Below are 7,500 nucleotides of genomic sequence, written 5' to 3'. Positions count from 1 at the left end.
AAATTAAACAACAAAAATAATTAACTAAAAGAAGTCTTTTTCTCACAATGTGTCGACTTTTTTCTTCTAAAATCGGGAACAATTTCTCATATTCTTTCTGCTTCTGTAAAATTGCAACATTTTCTCGTAAAATTATTACTTTTTAATGTAAAGTTATTACTTTTCAATGCAAGATGGCGACATTTGTCACATCAAATTTGGACTTTTATCACAATATCGCCCATTTTTCTTGTAAAACAGTGACATTTTTCGAGTAAAATTATGACTTTTGTTTTGCCAAGTAAAGTTCAGATTATTACTATAATATTGCCAAAATGTCAAAGTTTTCCAGTGAAATTGTGACTTTTGTCGAGTAAAATTGCGACTCTTTTCATAAAATTGCCAACATTTTAAGCTTTTCTTGTAAAATTGCAACTGTTATTGAGTAAAACATTCCAACTTTTATCATAACATTGCACAAATGTTCAGTTTTTCATGTCAAATTTTGACTCGCGTTGAGTAAAATGACGACTTTTATTATAATACTGCCAAAATTCGAAGTTTTTCTTGTGAAATTGGGACTTTTTTACGGAGCCCCTAAAGGGCCATTTTTCTATTTGCATAGTATGTATATATTATTAATGTTGTAAATACACTTCTTTATATATCTAGAAAGGGTGGTCCTAAAGAGGGAGGCATTTTTCAGAGGTCTCAAGAAGGTAACAAATACAGAAGTGAGTGTGTGTGTGTGTGTGTGTGTGTGTGTGTGTGTGTGTGTGTGTGTGTGTGTGTGTTCTTGTATTTGTACCATTCTTGAGACATCAACAAGGAAAAGTACCTTCCATATGAGGAGGTGTGAACAAGCGAGGACATAAATCATGGTCCCAATACGGAAAACCATTGCATCTAATAGAGAATGTCTCATTTGCACCCCTGGTGGTGAAATCTATCAAAATTAGGGTGGTCCCCCAAAAAGGAGGGATTTTTCAAATGGACTCTGTATCGGTTTTAAAATTGCTCCCCCTCTGGTCAACATATGAAATAACAAGTGTGTGAAAGTTTTTCTTGTGAAATTGGGACTTTTTTACGGAGCCCCTAAAGGGCCATTTTTCTATTTGCATAGTATGTATATATTATTAATGTTGTAAATACACTTCTTTATATATCTAGAAAGGGTGGTCCTAAAGAGGGAGGCATTTTTCAGAGGTCTCAAGAAGGTAACAAATACAAAAGTGAGTGTGTGTGTGTGTGTGTGTGTGTGTGTGTGTGTGTGTGTGTGTGTGTGTGTGTGTGTGTGTGGCTTATAACCTCTGCACGCATTTTTTATAATGTATACATTGACGGCCACCATTCTGTAGTTGTTGTAGATCTCATCAGAGAGATCTCTGCGAGAAAAACTCCAGATTTCGGCCATTTTGCAAGTTTTTACAAGTTATGCACGTAATCTATGAATAAAAGTAGAGTTGTGTTTCCTCCTCAAGGCACAAGCGAGAGACTTTGCAGCGACCAATCAAACGAGCGCTGGGGAGGAAGGGGCGTGGTCACCCCTGCTCCTTGTCCAGCCAGAAGAGGGCGCTGTTCTGCCAGTTACAGGTTGTTGTGTTTTTTTCTTCCCTCAGTGCTGTTAGTTTAACCGAGGCTTTAATAAAGTTGTACAAAAGCTCAGCGGAAAGGAAAGACGGTCGGCAGGAATTCGAGAGAAAGGCCCTTCTTACCAACTGTCGGTTTGCCGTGAGACGTAAGTCAAGACACCGCTTCTCGAACTAATCACACACTTCCGGCGTCACAATAATAGTGCCGTGCGTCACATCCGGTTCAGCTACGATAACAAAATAAAAAAATAGCTTATATATGTTTATTTAAATGCAAATCTGCATTATAAACTTTTTCTGTCCTGACACTCACTCTTGACAATGAACCTTTTCACTTACCTCAACTCTTTTTTTCTTTGTTGTTGTTGCTTTTATTCATTGACACTTCTCTGTATGTTGCTGATTTTTATCTTTGTTGTTGTAGAAATCATACACACACACACACACACACACACACACACACACACACACACACACACACACACACACACACACACACACACACACACACACACACACACACACACACACACACACACACACATTATAAAATGAAACTCAGCAGCCGATATTGACAATAAAAACTCGTTCGTTCTCGCAATTGTTTGGTATGAATTTCAACCATAACCAAGAATGCATCACTACAGCTCTTGTCTCAAAGTAGGTGTACTGTCACCACCTGTCACATCAACCCCTGACTTATTTTGACTTTTTTGGTGTTTTCTTTTGTGTAGTGTTTTAGTTCTTGTCTTGTGCTCCTATTTTGTTGTTGATTGTCATGTCATTTACGGATGCACTTTGTGGACGCCGTCTGCTCCACACGCTGTAAGTCTTTGCTGTCGTCCAGCATTTTGTTTTTGTTTACTTTCATTGTTTTTCCATTGAAACATTTTTGAGGCACGCCACCAACAGAAAACATTAAAAAAATGAAACTCCGCAGCCGATATTGACAAAAAAACTCGTTTGTTCTCGCAATTGTTATGAATTCCAACCATAACCAAGAATGCATCACTATAGCTCTTGTCTCAAAGTAGGTGTATTGTCACCACCTGTCACATCACCCCCTGACTTATTTTGAGTTTTTTGGTGTTATCCTGTGTGTAGTGTTTTAGTTCTTGTCTTGTCATTTACGGATGCACTTTATGGACGCCGTCTGCTCCACACGCTGTAAGTCTTTGCTGTCGTCCAGCATTTTGTTTTTGTTTACTTTCATTTTTTTTCCATTGAAACATTTTTGAGGCACGCCACCAACAGAAAACATTAAAAAATGAAACTCCGCAGCCGATATTGACAAAAAAACTTGTTTGTTCTCGCAATTGTTATGAATTCCAACCATATCCAAGAATGCATCACTATAGCTCTTGTCTCAAAGTAGGTGTACTGTCACCACCTGTCATATCACCCCCTGACTTATTTTGAGTTTTTTGGTGTTTTCTTTTGTGTAGTGTTTTAGTTTTTGTCTTGCGCTCCTATTTTGTTGTTGATTATCATGTCATTTACGGATGCACTTTGTGGACGCCGTCTGCTCCACACGCTGTAAGTCTTTGCTGTCGTCCAGCATTCTGTTTTTGTTTACTTTCATTTTTTTTCCATTGAAAAAACTCTGAGGCACACCACCAGCAGAAAACATTAAAAAATGAAATTCAGCAGCCGATATTAACAATAAAAACTTATTTGTTCTCGCAATTGTTTGGTATGAATTCCAACCATAACCAAGAATGCATCACTACAGCTCTTGTCTCAAAGTAGGTGTACTGTCACCACCTGTCATATCACCCCCTGACTTATTTTGAGTTTTTTGGTGTTTTCCTGTGTGTAGTGTTTTAGTTTTTGTCTTGTCATTTACGGATGCACTTTATGGACGCCGTCTGCTCCACACGCTGTAAGTCTTTGCTGTCGTCCAGCATTCTGTTTTTGTTTACTTTCATTTTTTTTCCATTGAAACATTTTTGAGGCACGCCACCAACAGAAAACATTAAAAAATGAAACTCCGCAGCCGATATTGACAAAAAAACTTGTTTGTTCTCGCAATTGTTATGAATTCCAACCATAACCAAGAATGCATCACTATAGCTCTTGTCTCAAAGTAGGTGTACTGTCACCACCTGTCATATCACCCCCCTGACTTATTTTGAGTTTTTGGTGTTTTCCTGTGTGTAGTGTTTTAGTTTTTGTCTTGTTATTTACGGATGCACTTTATGGACGCCGTCTGCTCCACACGCTGTAAGTCTTTGCTGTCGTCCAGCATTCTGTTTTTGTTTACTTTCATTTTTTTTCCATTGAAACATTTTTGAGGCACGCCACCAACAGAAAACATTAAAAAATGAAACTCCGCAGCCGATATTGACAAAAAAACTAGTTTGTTCTCGCAATTGTTATGAATTCCAACCATAACCAAGAATGCATCACTATAGCTCTTGTCTCAAAGTAGGTGTACTGTCACCACCTGTCATATCACCCCCTGACTTATTTTGACTTTTTTGGTGTTATCCTGTGTGTAGTGTTTTAGTTCTTGTCTTGTCATTTACGGATGCACTTTATGGACGCCGTCTGCTCCACACGCTGTAAGTCTTTGCTGTCGTCCAGCATTCTGTTTTTGTTTACTTTCATTTTTTTTTCCATTGAAACATTTTTGAGGCACGCCACCAACAGAAAACATTAAAAAATGAAACTCCGCAGCCGATATTGACAAAAAAACTAGTTTGTTCTCGCAATTGTTATGAATTCCAACCATAACCAAGAATGCATCACTATAGCTCTTGTCTCAAAGTAGGTGTACTGTCACCACCTGTCATATCACCCCCTGACTTATTTTGAGTTTTTGGGTGTTTTCCTGTGCGTAGTGTTTTAGTTTTTGTCTTGTCATTTACGGATGCACTTTATGGACGCCGTCTGCTCCACACGCCGTAAGTCTTTGCTGTCATCCAGCATTCTGTTTTTGTTTACTTTGCAGCCAGCTCAGTTTTAGTTTTGCATAGCCTTCCCTAAGCTTCAATGCCTTTTCTTAGCGGCACTCGCCTTTAGTTTATTTTTGGTTCAAGCATTAGACACCTTTTTACCTGCAAACCATTGTCGTCGTTCCAGACATCTACAAAGCAATTAGCTACCTGCTGCCACCTACTGATACGGAAGAGTATTACACGGTTACTCTGCCGAGCTCGAGACAGCACGAGTGTGCCGCGGCAGTGGTTGAAAAACGACTATGGAGGGTCGCCAGATCCCAGGTATCGAAAATGTCCCACATTCTCCCCTACTTTTCACTTTTAGACTAAAGTGTACGTCCGAATTGTGAGAAAATGGTGACTCCGATGCAACGAGCAGTCAGTGAATTGCTTTATTGAGTTTCCAGACAAATTTAACAGGCCCACTTAAAAAAAACAACAAACAATATTCAGGATTAACATCACAACAATAACAGTGACGGAATAAAAAAAAAAAAAAGGGGTGGGGGGCTTGAATAAAATGTCCACAAAGCCCTGAAGTGAAAGCATGAATGATGACTTAAAAAGTCAGCATCGTTTCAACAGAAAGGAGCAGTAGAAGTAGGGGCTGAGAACAAACATCATCATCAATAATAGTCACAGTTATAGATTGCTTGAATAGCGTGTATTGCACATGTGTACACGGATTTGTACTACTATATACACGTGAGTCAGCACACAGTAGACACACTCCAAGAGGAAAAGTATGGAAAAATGTTTTTCAACGACAAGGACAGAAGGAATGTGCTTAGTGATCAGCGGCATTAGGAAACAAAAAAAAAGAAAGAAAAAGGTCCCGCTGATATGCAACCTTTAAAAAAAAAAAAAGGCCAAATATGCACTCGTACATATTAGCAGGGTACTACACGTACTCCACAGTATCGACATGTCAAGAAATACACAAGTCATGAGCAGAAGCGATCCTAATATCAATTATTGATACCAAGTGTAGCGTCAGTATCGGACCAATATTTTCCACTGTATTCCATGTTTATTTTCACAAATTTTAGATTTTTTTTTGTTCGTATTGTTGTTTTTATGTATGGTTTACAAACTCAGGCAATCAGTTGTTGGACTTTGGGGTAAAAAGCCAAATAATTGGAATGAGAGCCAATAGTTGTGTTGACTTATTTTGCACTGAGTGCTGCAGCTACTGTGTGAGTCCAGCAGAGGGCGCTCTGTCACAGGTCAATTTACTCAACATTATCCAGCAGGAAGATGCTCTGGACAGGACGTGTGCCTGTTTATGTTTATTAAGGTGTTAAAATCAAGGACTGTGCGATGCATATTATTAGATTTGGAGTATAAAAATAATTTTTTGGAACGTTTTTTTCACCATATGTCACAAAATGGGAGTAATTGTTATTTTGTTATATTGTTTTGTATTTGTTCTCGAATAATTATATTAATGAAAATACATTTTTAACATCACAGTCATTTTCAACTCATAAATGAAAGACAAAATCACAAAATTGTTCAATGATCTCGTCAAATATCAAGAAAAATCTCTCGGATTGATAGCACAATTTGAAGTGAGGCCTAACCCTACCGGCCTTTAAATACCAAATTACCGCTGAGTGTGCGTGATAAAGAGTCAAAACAGTGGAAAAGCATTAGAAATAGATTTTATGTGATGTATGCAATCACTACTTCTATAGCAGGGGTGTCCAAAGTGCAGCTTGTTTGTGTACAGGAAAGTGAAACCGTGCAACGATGAGAACCGCAAAAAAAAAAGATAAGTGTATTAAATATATGAACAAGCACTAATATAATAGATATATTGTAAATACCCTATTTTTCGGAGTATAAGTCGCACCGGCCGAAAATGCATAATAAAGAAGGAAAAAAACATATATAAGTCGCACTGGAGTATAAGTCGCATTTTTTGGGGACATTTATTTGAAAAAAGCCAACACCAAGAATAGACATTTGAAAGGCAATTTAAAATAAATAAAGAATAGTGAACAACAGGCTGAATAAGTGTACGTTATATGAGGCATAAATAACCAACTGGTATGTTAACGTAACATATTATGGTAAGTCATTCAAATAACTATAACATATAGAACATGCTATACGTTTACCAAACAATCTGTCACTCCTAATCGCTAAATCCCATGAAATCTTATACGTCTAGTCTCTTACGTGAATGAGATAAATATTATTATTTGATATTTTACGGTAATGTGTTAATAATTTCACACATAAGTCGCTCCTGAGTATAAGTCGCACCCCCGGCCAAACTATGAAAAAAACTGCAACTTATAGTCCGAAAAATACGGTATATAATGATTTTTTATTTTATTAGGGTGTTCAAGCGATTCAATTACACTGCAGGCCACTAGAGGGCGCCAAAGTGACACAAGCAGAGATAAACTATTGTTACTTAAATTTAAAAGCAGTTAAAAATGCTAAACATAAACACATGTTAAAAATGTTATACATTTGTATATTATATATATTTGAAATATTTTATTTATAATACGCATTTTTAAAAATATTTTCCACTTTTATATATATATATATATATATTTTTTTTTTTTAAAGCTGTGCAACACAAATGGCTCTCAGACTGCACTTTGGACATCCTTGTAATTAGTGGACAGTAATCGTCGCTGTTGCTGCCTACCACACTCAAAACTAACAACAACAACAACAAAAAACTATTCCACACAATTGTAGTATATTGTATAATAAATGTATGTATGTAATTATACAAACCCCGTTTCCATATGAGTTGGGAAATTGTGTTAGATGTAAATATAAACGGAATACAATTATTTGCAAATCATTTTGAACCCATATTCAGTTGAATATGCTACAAAGACAACATATTTGATGTTCAAACTCATAAACATTTTTTCTTGTGCAAATAATCATTAACTTTAGAATTTGATGCCAGCAACACGTGACAAAGAAGTTGGGAAAGGTAGCAATAAATACTGATA

At 36.9% G+C, this 7,500-nt stretch overlaps 1 protein-coding gene across 1 annotated transcript in view; it reads right to left on the bottom strand.

Annotated features, from left to right (window-relative positions):
* The window catches only part of pex12 (peroxisomal biogenesis factor 12), a 30,730-nt gene extending 29,004 nt beyond the window's left edge, over positions 1-1,726 (bottom strand). Inside the window, exon 1 of the mRNA XM_061973781.1 lies at positions 1,695-1,726. The gene's annotated coding sequence lies outside the window, so the exon portion shown is untranslated. The remainder of the gene's footprint in view (positions 1-1,694) is intronic.
* Between the last annotated feature and the right edge of the window lie 5,774 nt (positions 1,727-7,500).

Source organism: Nerophis lumbriciformis, linkage group LG22 (genome assembly GCF_033978685.3).
Source record: "Nerophis lumbriciformis linkage group LG22, RoL_Nlum_v2.1, whole genome shotgun sequence".
In the NCBI taxonomy this organism is placed as follows: Eukaryota; Metazoa; Chordata; class Actinopteri; order Syngnathiformes; family Syngnathidae; genus Nerophis; species Nerophis lumbriciformis.
Note: the sequence above shows the minus strand (reverse complement) of the source record. Positions and strands in the feature narration are given on the sequence as shown.